The 14,088-nt window shown below is 32.8% G+C and overlaps 1 pseudogene; it reads right to left on the bottom strand.

The window, feature by feature from the left end:
- Positions 1–1,221: 1,221 nt before the first annotated feature.
- LOC117694095 (vigilin pseudogene) lies at positions 1,222–3,252 on the bottom strand (annotated as a pseudogene).
- Between the last annotated feature and the right edge of the window lie 10,836 nt (positions 3,253–14,088).

Genomic DNA, 14,088 nt, shown 5'->3' with positions numbered 1-14,088 from the left:
TCATCCTGATAAGCCCTTAGAAACAGTGGTGAGGGGAGTAATCAAGGAATTTTGTTTATTGTTTTGGTTGTTCTTTAACTATTTGTGTTTATTGTCTTCCTTATTCCTTGACTATTTGCATCTATTGAATTGCTAGCTCCTCAAACTAGAACTGACCTTAATACTTGAATATAATTCAAATTGTATAAAAGCAAATAGTAGAAAGTGGGATGAGATAAGGGAGCTTTAGGGAAGGGAAATGAAGAAAGGGGATGGCATATGAAATGTAAATAAATAAAATATACAATGAAAATAAAAGGAAATAAAACAATGTATTTATGAAATTCTTCAACAAACGGGTGGAACTTGAAAATATTATCCTGAGTTAGATAACCCAATCACAGCAAAACACACATGATATACACATACTGATAAGTGGATATTATCCCAAATGCTTGGAATACCCAAAATATAATTCACAGACCACATGAAGCTCAAGAAAAAGGAAGAACAAAGTGTGAGTGCTTCCATCCTTCTTAGAAAGGGGAAGAAAATACTCATGGTATCAAACATGTAGACCAATTATGGAACAGAATCTGAAGGAAGGGCCATCTGAAGACTGTTTCACCTGGGGATCTATCCCATATACAGTCACCTTATCCAAACACTATTGTGGATGCCAGGAAGTGCATTGTTAACAGAAGAGTGATATACCTGTCTCCTGAGAGGCTCTGTCAGAGCCTGACAAATACAGTGGCAGATGTTTGCAGCCAACAATTGGGCTGAGCCCAGGGTCCCCAATGGAGTAATTAGAGAAAGGACTTAAAAGAACAATAATACGAACCAACAAGATCCCACAGAGTTCCCAGGGAGTAAACCAAAAACTATCAAACAAGGAATAAACAGGTAGGGACCAATGGCTCCAGGTGCTTATGTAGCAGAGGATGGTCTTGACAGGCATTAGTAGGAGGAGTGCCCCTTGGTATTTTGAAGCCTTGATACCCCAGTGTAAGGAAATTCATGGGCGGGGAAGCTGGAGTGAGTATGTGTGAGAACACCCTCATAGAACCATGGACAGGGGAATGGGATAGAAGGTTTCAAGGGGGAATTGCAGAAGGGAATAACATTTGAAATGCAAATAAAGAAGAAATCCAAATAAAAAATTAAAAAAAGTGAGAAAAAAATTTTCACAGTTCTTTCATGTTAGAACAATTTTTATTTATTTTTAAATCATTATTTTCATTATGGTCTCCAAGAATGAGTCTTAGGAGGTGTTTGTTGTTTCAATTTGGGGAAATCTTCAGAATCATCATTTTGAGAATTTGGAATGGATTTTGCACTATGAGGACCATCTTTTTTCCCAGCACTCTTAGGCGATTCCATGGTTATCTTGTAAAGACAGGTGTTCTGAAGATTATCCAGTGGAGGGTCATAACTTGTCATAGCTGAAAGATAGTACTTCTCAAGATCAAGGATATGGTCAATTGCTTCCTGAACATTGTCAAGGAGTCCAATCACAGTGACATTTGTGTTCCAGGATCCTTTTGGTGGTAACCGGATGTCTACCTGGAATTGTTCATTAATTTTATTGATTAGTTTTCCACCAAATCCAAAAATATTGTCACGTACCTGGTGGTTTATTGGGATTTCCCTAGAAACTGTTTTTTCTATCTTATGTAACATTCTCATTATTGCATCTTTAGCAGATAAAGTATTCTTCTTATAGCCAGTAATTGTGATTTGGTCTTGTATCTCACGGCTTGCTTTCTTTGGAATTTGTATATTAACATCATGATCTTTGCAAATCTGAGCAATAAACAATCCCTTATGACCCGTAATCATGGAATGGTATTTTGCATCTAGAGTAAACATTAGCTTAAAGTTTCTTAGTGCTCGCTCTTCTATTTCTGTTTGTAAATCATTAATTTGCTTCTCTAATTTAATCTTGGCTTGCTTGACCTTTGCAGCAAGACCCATTATGTATACAATATCAAAATTGTCTGCATGTTGTGACACCTGCATATGAACATCAAATTCACTCATTATCTTCTTTATTCCATTTCCATTGTGACCAATGATGTAAGGGTGTAGGTGAGAGGGCACCTGGACTTCAGCAGTGAAAGGAATTAGGTACTCAAGAGCATTCATGGCTGCTTTGCAATTTTCCATTTGACCTGAAATAAGTATAATTTTATTTTTCCTTTGGTTACTAAAAACATGTTCTTTAGTGTTCTTTCCCCACTTTTCATTCTCAGCTTCCTGGGACACTGGATTCACATATATAGTTGGATTTTCTTTGTCTGGAAATGCAAGTTGAACTTGGAAATCTCTAGCAATTTGCTGAACTTTGGAACACAGTGGTCCCATGAAAAATGTATAGAGCTTTTGAGGAATAACATACTGTGTTGTGACATGGGATCCCAGGGGCTCGAAAATCTGTTGGATGTGTTTCTTTGCTGCTTCAACGCAAGCTTTTTCACCTTTCATTGTAACTCTAATGCTCTGTTTTCCTTCATATGAGAAATTAATCATCATACCAGCATAGACTTCAGTCATTTCTCTTATAAGCTGGTCCCTTCTCATGATAAAATAATGGTGAAACTTGCGATTTATCAGTATGCTGTCTTCCACCACATACTCTAAGTCTTTCAACAAAAGGTCTAGTACTTTTTGTACTTCTTTAACAGCTTCCTCATTCCCTATGATCGTTACCAAATCTTGATTTTTATTTTTAAGAGTAGGGAAAACAGCACGTGCCCCCAGTTTTATACATGTATCAGGAAGATTGCCACCATTCTTATTCTTGAGAAATCGATGATATTTTGACTTGACAGGGATAGCTACAGAGTAATTCTTGGCTTTCTCTTCCTCCATTAGTTGAAGAAACTTTTTCTTTACCTTTACAATATTTTCTGAAGGGCCCCTAATGACAACTTTTTGAAGATTTGATTTTCTTTTTGAAAAATAAATATTGAATCTTCCACATTCTTCCATCATTGTGTCAATCAAATGTTTCTTTGGACTGATAAGGGATCTATATAAACTAGAAGGAATAGAAAATTCAACTTCTATAGGTTTGATTGCAGCATTCTGCATTGTAAGAAACCAACTTCGAGCTAATGCACAGTTTTCTGGTTTTCTGGTAACTGTATCATTATGCAAATCCAATTTTGATAGAAAGTTATCATTCGTGTTTGAATTTAAGGGCGTAACATGAGGCTCTATCAGTGAACTTCTCTTTGGGTGCACAATGCAAGTTTTTTTCGATGTCATTGTTGAATTTCAAAAATTATAATCTAGATGTATTGCAGAGAAATTTTTAATACCCAATCGTGAAATCTCCCGTAGTTGCTTTTTTGCATATTATTCTAAGAAAAAAAATAATAAACACTTTAAATATACAATTGTTCCTAAAATAATTTATAGATTTGAGATAATATAATTATATTGTTATATTGTACCAATTTGGCAACAAATATATTTTTTTACCTACTGATGTATTCTTAAGTGAGCAAAAGGTGCCCTCAAAATGTGAGGACTGTGAGGAAGCAGATACCTTTTTTTGAAAAAATAAATCATTTTTTATATTCTTTGATAGTCATAGAATGGCATTTCTTTTTCAAAATCCTGCTTTCTCATTTATTTTCTAGTGTCATATATTGATTTAAAAATCACATATAAAAAACCTGCAATTACCTAGTTGCTTTTTAATTGCAAAATAGAAAACAGAGCTTATAGGATCAAACCTGCATTCGTAGCATCTGGCATTCTCTAAATAAACTTTGTGTTGGGAAAGTTAGAATACAATAGTAATCAAAATCAATGAAAAGGTAATTTTTAATAATAAAAATGTGATGATTAATTACCTTCTTCTAGGTAATTTCTAGAGCTAATCAGTTGCAAACCAATTTTTCTAATTGTACTAAAATATCCTCATCAATAAATTGATCCATATATGAAATCATATTACATCTAGAGTGTGTCAGTATCAGTCTAATCCTTCAAATACCAAGCAATACTTTTTATTTGAAATGAAAAGGGATGCTGTATTTGCCAGGATCTATATCTTTAACAGTTTAATTGAGGAATAACCTAGAAAATTCACACATTTCCTATCTGCAGTCCATAGATAATAATAAATTCAAAATTCTGGACAAATATTACAACTCATGTTCATAATATTTCCATAATCTCGAACATGAGACCATCATTCACAGGTAACCTTCATTTCTTCCATCACATCTAGACAACAAAATTTTTGTATTGAGCTCTATGATTGTCTTACTTAAGAATTCATAAAAATAGTATCTTATATCATATAGTCTGTTAAATTTTAAGTCATTAGCTTATTATTTTTAGGTTTATCTACATTAAAGTACAAAAAAATGTATTATTTTGTGTTATTGGATAAGATCTTTCTATTTAATACATACTTTAATTACTGTACTGACTCAATTACCTTTCCTCATTCTGCTACCAAGAGTAGAATTCTACAAACAAGTATTACTTCTTGTCATAGAGCTATATTTCTTTAATTGTTCCTAATGTATTATAATTTAGATCCATAACTTTAAGATTCACAACTTTGAGTATTATATGACATTAAATAATTTCTTAAGAATACCTCCAAACCGCTGAATTGCAATTTTTATGTCCACTAGCTCATTATCACTCCTTTCACACATCATAGTCAAATTGACCTTTCATTACATCCCTAGATTTTCTCTTCTTGGATTAGTCTCTAATTTTTCATATGATACTTAATTTTGCTAGAGTTTACCAAGCACTTGGTGTCATCTTTTAGCCCTCGAGCTCTCATTTCATTTTATGTACCACGTACAAAACAAGAGAATTACTATCAGTCTATGAACTTTGCTTTATTCCTTATGATCTGAATTCCTAACATAAGCCAATACAACATCAAAGTAACAAACACTGAATGAAGAACAGTGTCCTAGCATTCTCTGGTCTATATTCTAAGAAGCAGGAAATATATTTCCTTAAGAAGCATTAAATGTACATTTTCTTTAGCAATATCTAGTGGAATGTGATTGCAATTAAAACAAAATGGAAACTCTTAAATAAAATTATATGAAATATCAAATAAGTATTTTAATGTTGAAAAAGACTTATTATTACTTCCTTGTTCTTCAATTCAGTGATAACAGCTAACACCACATTTTAAGTAACACAATACACTACTGCTAATTTAGTCCAACTCTTCCTTGACTGTTGTCCATAAATTTGTCTTTCTGGACTTTAGGATATGGTATGCCTATATCAGAATGTTTTCAAGGATTTTTTCTCCAGTTTCTTGGTACTATTATACAGAACTCAATTCAAATGTCATCTCCAAAGAATGAATCTCTGAATGATTAGTATACATAAACTCCTAATTCTTATTTTTTTTATTGTTTTTCCTATTATCAATATTATTTAAGAGACATAAAGTCTTTATCTACTTACATCTTTCTCTCACAGACATCTATATCAAAAAGTTGGCTTATTCATTGTTGTATTTGCATTGCCTGCTAGCCTTTGCAGTACATTACAACTATTGACAGTATACCTATCCAAATTTTAGATAACATAAAAAGAACCAATTCATTGGGGAATTATAAGATAATATATGAATTATAAAATCAGTAAAACATATCACAGTCAGAAACTAGATGAGAAATTATTGCCTGTGGGGCAGTGGATGGTGAGAAGGAGTTGGGTGCTTGGTTGAGCATGAGCTTGGAATCCCAGAACCTTATTCGACAGCAGGAGTTCAGCTTTATTCACAGGACCTGGTTCTTTTCATTAAGCTTCAGCCCTCTAACAACCCCACCCACAGAGAGGTCTATAATCATTAGTCATGAAAAACAGTGCCTCGGGCTCTCCAACATGTAGATGAGGTATCTCCAAGCTCTCAGACCAAGCCAATAGGCAATATCTGCTGCCAGACCCTAACCCACCCTGAAAATGTATATAAGGGCTCTATTTAGGGGAAAAAAAAATTGCTCAAGAATCATCCTGGTGTCCAAGAGTTTCTGTCACAAAAGCTGTAACACTTGGGGAGAGATCTGATCTCCCAAAACCTGCCTCAGACACAAAGCTGACTCCTTGCCAGCTAGCTGGCTTCTTATCATCCCAGCCTGGGCCTAGACCAGCTCAGAACAGAGAGACAGGTACAGCACCTGGGAGAGACTGGTCAGGACAGCAGCAGCAATCAAGCAGAGGCAGAAGCAGGGGCAGACAGTCTCCCCTCCCTTCTTGCACTCTGTGTCCTTTGGCCTGGACTTCCTGTATCAGGCTGGGCCTGAGACCTACAGACAGTGGAGACACCTGCCAGAGGCAGCGCAGAGACAGTAGCGAACCCTACTTGCTCTCATTCTGTCTGTCCCTAGCCCGGAGATAATCATAGGATACTTTCCAGAACAAGGGACCCACAATTGTCATTAAAAAAATAACCCAGGTTTTCCAATATTAAAGAAAATACATCTGAGTGTCTATACACTTACCTCCTTCATAATATGAGCAAATAATAAAATGTTAAACCATATCCAGTGCTGACTTGAGCAATTCTTACTCTCAATTCCTGGACTTTGGTTATAGTTTATGTAAAAATTTTTGAGATTACACATGGGTCATTGTTTCAGGCTTGAATTGTAATGGAAAATTATATGTGCCATAGAAATTCTTATAATGTACCTCTAAGCTGAAAGTGTCATATTTTGGAGTTCATCGTAAGTATATAATGAACCATGCATACTGTGATGGTTTGAATATGCTTGGCCTAGGGAGTGGCATTATTAGGAAATATGGCCATATTGGAGTAGGTGTGGCCTTGCTGAAGTAAATGTATTACTGTGGGGATGGGATTTGAAACACTCTTCCTTGCCACATGGAGACCATCTTCTCCTTTTTGCTTTGGAACAAGATGTAGAACTCTCAGTTCCTCTACCACCATACATTCCTGTACACTGTCATGCTTCCTGCCATAATAATAATGAATGGAAGCTCTGAACCTTCATGCCAGCCCCAATTCAATGTTGTTTTTTTATAATAGTTGCCTTAGTCATGGTGTCTCTTCACAGCAATGAAAAAAAAAAACTAACTAAACTTAATTTTTTTCTTTTATACTGACAACAAACAAGTGCCAGGCTTTCTGCATGCCATAAAAGCATTCTATTACTTGCCCTATCCCTGCTAACTACTGTTAATTGTCTGGAAATATAAAGTCTGGAAATAAATAATTGTTTACAAATAAAAATATCACATATTAGAACAAAAAGAATTTCACAAAATATAGGAAAATTGAGTAACATCCTATATTTTATCTGATCACGGTGGAACACAGTTAGCTATCAAGAGCAACAAAAAGTATATAAATTCATGAAGAAAAAATACAAGAAACTATTTAATAATACTTTGAGGAAGACATAAATAATGAAATAAAAATTCTATACTTGAATCAAAATAAAAAAATAAATAAATAAAAAATTTTGTATGAAACACAATGATGAAGGCAGTCCTAAGAGAAAATTCTGAAGAACATTTGAGACCTCAAGAATCAATAACATAATTGTACCTCTAAAAGTCATGGAAAACCAGAAACAAATCATAGTCCAATAATAGTATATAGGAGGATATAATCAAAATCATTTCTGAAATTAACAGAATAGAAATATATAAAACTACAAAAAATAATAATAGTTTATCTTTTGAAAAAAATAAGGTGGATGTCAAGTAACTTTCCTATTATGATAAAACACCACAGAAACAGAAAACCTTAAGAGGAAAGAGTTTGTTTTATCTTATAGTGCATAGTGCATTTCATAAATCTAAGTGAATCCATTATAGAAACTCAAGGAAGAAACCAGGAGTCTTAGTAACTTATGCATAAGCCATGAAAAAACAATAATTACTGGTTTGGTACCCATGTCTTACTAAACCTTTCATATAAATCTCAGGGCCACTTGAACAACTTCCTCCTTTCAAGAGATCAGAACCACTAAAATTTTTGTTTTGCTGGGACAATTGATATTGGTCTTAGGTTGTTCTGCTTAAGGAGAAATCAGCATCATTGAGGTCAAATATTTTGGTAAGTCTTTCCTTAGGATCAAAACAGGGAAGCTACAGTGCTGAGGGGACTAGAGGGTTAAATTGGGATCCAAACTAGGTACTGTGCAGGATTATCATAGTCAATTCTTTAGCCCCAACTGACAAGTAGCACAGATTCTTAATTTAAAATATCAGATGTCAATACTACTCATAAAATAAGGATGTTGCAGCAAGATATACTATGGTGAAGGCTTGTAAATAAATGGAGATATTTATTAGTTCTGATAGTGAAAATTTACATAATTTTGTATGATTATATTATCTTTCAACACTGTACACATACAGGTACTAAAGCAGACTGGACATAGTAGGACATTTCTATCCTCAAGATGAGAAATCCTTAGATCTGGATGGGCATAGTTAACTAGAATTAATATTTAAGGACTATATCAGAACAGGAAATATAGGTCAATGGCAAAGGAATTGATTCTTATAGTGAACATCAATTTATCAGTCATACAAAGGCATTTTCTCTATTTTATATTAATTTTTCTTTTCTCATAAATGTGGGTGTGTGTTTATCAAGTTGAAAAAAATCCAACAAGGAAAAATTGACTGATTATCAACTTGACACACAGACACACATCAATATTAAACTACACTCTTTCCTTTCGTATTTATCTCCAAGGTCTCACAGTAATTTGTAACAGTAATAGTCTTTAATATTAAAAGACTCAAAAACTCAACCTCTTTAAAATAACCAAAACCACTCTAAACACTACAAATTTCTCTAAAACTCCAAAGTGTGCTAACATTTGGGCTCCTTTAAAATCAACATACATGTTAAATACCTCCATATTAAAACAGGAAACAAGCACACAGTCATAGTCAAAAATAAAACAAAAGTTTAACAGTATAAAACGTGAAGAATTATGCATGTTTTTTTTTCACTTTTGATCTTCTGGTTTCAAAGGACTTATGAAGCTTCATTTCTCCAGCTCTGCTATCCATAGCACACAGATCTTTTCTTTTAAGGTCAAGGTGACTCCACTCCAACACCCATTTCTGCCCTAAGTAGTTACATCATTGTTGTGGTATCTCCAAAAATGTTCCACTGCAACTAGACTGGACCTTTGAGAGTAACCTACTGTAGACTCTCCATTGGGGTAATATCACTTCCAAGTGCTGCCAAGCCTCAACTTCTTCACAATACAGCTTTAGTTTAGGAGAGTCTACTGCAAATGAGGTTGCACCTTTACACAGCTCAAAATCATAAGCACAAGGTTGGTACTACACACTGTGAAGTAAATATTCATTATTCTTTAATCAAGGATTAGCCTGTACAATGTTGCAGAAGCATTTAGATTTTATAAATTTGATTAACAAGAAAAAAAAAGCACAACTGATAAAGGTTTAGGCAAATTAACCAAAAGAGATAACACCCAAATTAATGAAATCAGAAATAAAAGATGAGATATTGTAATGTAAACAATAAATACATGAAATTCTATCAAACTCATAATGTCATGATTTAGAAATGGCAACTTATGAAACTGGGAAATTTGACAGATGTGGATAAATTTTTAAATGCATAGACATAGCAAATTTAAGATCAAGGAGCTCAACATATGACCTAGTTCTCTGACACTGGTAGTGAAAAATAACTTGTGTTTTCCAACTCATAGACAAAGGTAAGAAGTTTGACTGCATTAGTGTAGAAAATAAAACAAACAACAAAGAAAGTCGATCTCATAAAACGTAAAGCAACACAATATCCTTTGCTATATATGAGTATACTCAGACTACCTGAAACAGAACAAAAAAATTCCTAAAAGAAGAATTGCAATTTTCTTGGAAACACATTAGAAAGTATCTTATTTATCAAATTAAATCTATTTTACTATTCTGCTTTACACAAGTCAAAATGGCCATCATCATAAATACAAATGCACCAAAAACTGATATGGTATAGCAACAAGAGAAATCTTACATGTTCTTGGTAAGAGTGTAAGCTACCATATATGCACTAAAAAATAATTCGGGAGGTTTCTCAAATCACGACCCAAAATTCAAATTAGATTTTATTTGATCCAGTAATACTACAGCAATATTTTTACACTTGTGTTAAGTGCTGCTTTTTTCGTAGTAATTAGGAAATTAAATCAAACTCGATGTCCAGTGACTGATAAATTGCTAAGAATTGTGACACTCATACACAGTGGAAAATTACTCATCTATGAAAAGAAATGAAATGATGGAAACTGTAGGAAATGAATGGAACTGGAACAAAAGTTATACTGAGTGAGATAACTCACTTCTAGAAAGACAAATCCTTATTATCTCTAACATGTAAATTTTAGCATCAAGTCTTTTATGTATTTGACTTGGAGCATGAATGGAATTCAGAAAAGTAGAAATGGGTGTTGTGAGTAAGCAGAGATTCAAAGAAGTAAAAAAACTAGATTAAATGTAAAATTTAGTGAGGCGGAATACTGGGAGTGGAAAATCTAAAGCAAGGAGAGGTCTGGGTATATAAGAGAAATTAAGAGTATGAACAGAATGAGGGTATAAAGAGCCACATCAAAACCTACTAACTTACAACCTAACTTATAAAAAAAATAAGTGGAAGGATTTTAGAACATACCTGAAAGGAATGAAGAGGTATAATATCAAGTGATTAATAATTAATACCTATAATTATGGTTTAGAGAGGCCCAGTTCTACAGGCAAATATTTAAAAAGCAATTTGACAAGAAATTTCAAAAAGTAACAATACAAAGTTCCGTATGAGTGTCTATGCCTCCAAAACCATGGTTTTCTGAACAACACTGTTGGGATGGTCATGAAATCCAAACCCCTCCAGAGCAAGCCTCATATCAAAGCAGAAAAACAAAGAGGTAACCAAAGATAGCATTAAAATACTAACAACCAACATTGTTTTGAAGAACAGTGGTGCACAGTTGCTATGATGCAAAGAACCAACAAATAAGTATTCATCCCATGGAATACAACTATTGTCACAAGTTTTATTTTCCTCACTTTTTCTTGTAAATCTATATTTTTTTCTGAAGGAAAATATTAATTACCTGAAGTACATGCTGAGCAGGGTAGAGGAGACAGAAAGTTTTCATGTGAAAATTTCTGCTCCACAGTATTTATTCAGTCATGAGAGATCATATGATAGCAGAAGGGGCCACAAGATTAAATTGAGAGAACTGTATACCCCAAACTAGTACCACAAATCATTTTATCAGTAGCTGCTAAACACACTGAAAACAATGTTGATGTTATGGGCAACATAATATCTCCATATATCTAATGGCTATGTGTTAATAGCTCTGTGTTCACAATGAAGTTAAATGAGAAACCAATGGTAAGATAATCAGGAAAATAGATATGCAGATAGTGTGTAATCTGATTTTGAACTATATGTTGGGTAAAAGTAGTAAATTAGGAATGTTGAAACAAAACAAAAGAAAACAAAATAAAAACTACTGTAAAATAGAATGAGGTTACAGAATACTAAATTTGACCTAGTATAAAGACAAAATTAAATGGAAGTGCAAAATTGTCTAAACCTTCACCTTGTAAAATAAGGAAGGCTGGTGAGGGGCAAGGAGAGATGAAAAAGTGAAATAAAATATCTCAAAAAAAATCTTATAATTGAAAAATTCATATAAGTCTAATTTTTTTTCCAATCAGCTTTGTTTAATATGCCTAAATCAGCTCAATGACTAGGCTACTGCCAAACTTTCACATTGCTACCCCCTCCTCTGAAATACTCTTGAATTTTTATTTACTAAAATCTTTTCTCCATTTTTGCTACCCTAGACCCAATCAGGAGAGGGGGACCTAGGGCCACTCTTCCCCAGTTATTACATGGCTGCTACTCTGTCTTTAGTAGCTCTCAAACCTGCATCCTATTCCCTTCTTGTCATGGCAATCCTTAATCCTTCTTCAGGTCACTTACCAGCAAATCCTACAGTCATGCATCTTTTTTTCCCATTTTCAAACATTGGCCACTGGCAATTTTATTAACCAATTAGAACCAGCTAGAAACAGAGATACTCAGCTTCTCAAATGCTGGATTCTTGCACAATTTGGGAACAGATTTAACACCAAGTTTGAAATTCTAATCACATTAAATTTAGATGCAAAAGGTAAAAAACAAAATTACCTATCAAACACAACCCCAACAGATGTGTGATAAAAAAATAAAGGTCTATTTGCTGAAAAGATAAACAACAAATATCAAAACACTTTTTAGGCAATATGATGTTCAATAAGATGGCCTATACATGATGCTTTTCATTTTACCAGGATACATTTGTTTCTGCACAAATTTTAAAAAGTCAATAAAATCAATGTATTTGTTTTTTCAGGTTATTTAAAAAATTCCAGAAAAGACACATATTGGATATTATATCCTTTATTTACTAGCTAATCAAAAACACCTACTTATCTTAGGTGCATCTCAGTATTAGAACATTTATATAACAGGCATCATTTTCTAGTAAGAGACATAATTTTCTAGTTTTGATTCATATATATATATTACTACTTATAAAATATATATGATATATAATATATAAGTATATACATATATATTATATATCATATATATGTAAAATGTATAATCTAAACATACATTGAAGAGCAATTTTTTCATGAAAAATATTTGAGAAACAACTCTTAGGTATTTACTATTTATATAAGTAATATATATGAACAAGATGAGGAAAGACTACCTCAATTGTTTTACTATTATTAAAAAGACATTCCATCACAGGGAGTAATCATTTTGAAATTTTGAAAATGGTTAATTATAGGTTCATTAAAGTTTTATAAAGGGCTATCTAACTCAGACTGAAAATATATTTTAATTAAAAAAAGATTACTATGTTGGAACCATTCAAGCATGATTATTATTGTTTGTCTAAATTCCTTTATAAATAAATAATTTTAGATTATAATAAAATATATTTTAATGATGTTTGATGTCTATGTCTACCTTACCTTTTTTCTAGTCCAGTTTACAAAATATATTTGTTGATAGATTTATGAATGTATAATCTTACCTTTCAAACTTTCAAAATGATTGGAGAAGACAGCTACGTGAAATTGCTGATTTGTCTCAATTTAAAGTGAAAAGCTGAAAATACAAATGGTAATCTTCCAGTACCTGAAATTTAGGATGTCATAATTAGTTTGTTAAAATGCCATGTACAATCTTCACATTAACAAACACCATTAATACATATATATTGACACACACTCACAAAAAAGAAGAGAGAGAGAGAGAGAGAGAGAGAGAGAGAGAGAGAGAGAGAGAGAGAGAGAGAAGTAGATGGGTAGTAGATAAAGACTGTGGTGTAGAAAAAGGCCTCTATCCCAAGTAATATTGAAAATACACATTAAATTTAGATGCAAATCTGTCACTATAATACTATTACCATAAAGATATAAAAATATACCCTTTGATTTTGATCTGCTAGAAGTAAAAAAGTCACATGTGACATATAGTATTCTTAGATATTATCAGAAAGTAAAGTTTTACAGTATGCTTTAAGTAGAAACTAATGTGCATTTCTTTCTTTGTAAAACTTACATTGTATAATAAATGGTTTATCTCTTTTCAAATTTATTACAGTTTTCAAAACCTCATCCAGCTATAATCTATATACCTGAAAGATAACATAATGTATTCTTTCAATAATGTTATTTGGCACTAAGAGTAAAGTACAGTCACACATAAACTCCTGAAAAATATTATCAGATATTTCCTAACACTGTAATCTAACAAAAAGGCCTATATCAAAAGTTAAGTATCTATTGGGAGTTTTAAATACTGTTTTAACATAAATGTTGTTACATATAAAGGAACATGTCCCATCAAATAAGCTTGAAATTTTACAACAAATATATTGGTGTTTATAAATAAAAGGACTCTACTGCAGTATGTGTGTGTGCTTGTGTTTGTGATTTTTATGTAAATGTTTTCCATGTAAGTGATCAATTATCAAGTAGGATCAGGTTTTTATGAAGTGCTAGATACTATGT

Source organism: Arvicanthis niloticus, chromosome X, assembly GCF_011762505.2.
Source record: "Arvicanthis niloticus isolate mArvNil1 chromosome X, mArvNil1.pat.X, whole genome shotgun sequence".
Lineage (NCBI taxonomy): Eukaryota > Metazoa > Chordata > Mammalia > Rodentia > Muridae > Arvicanthis > Arvicanthis niloticus.
This window is presented reverse-complemented; position numbering and strand designations above follow the sequence as displayed.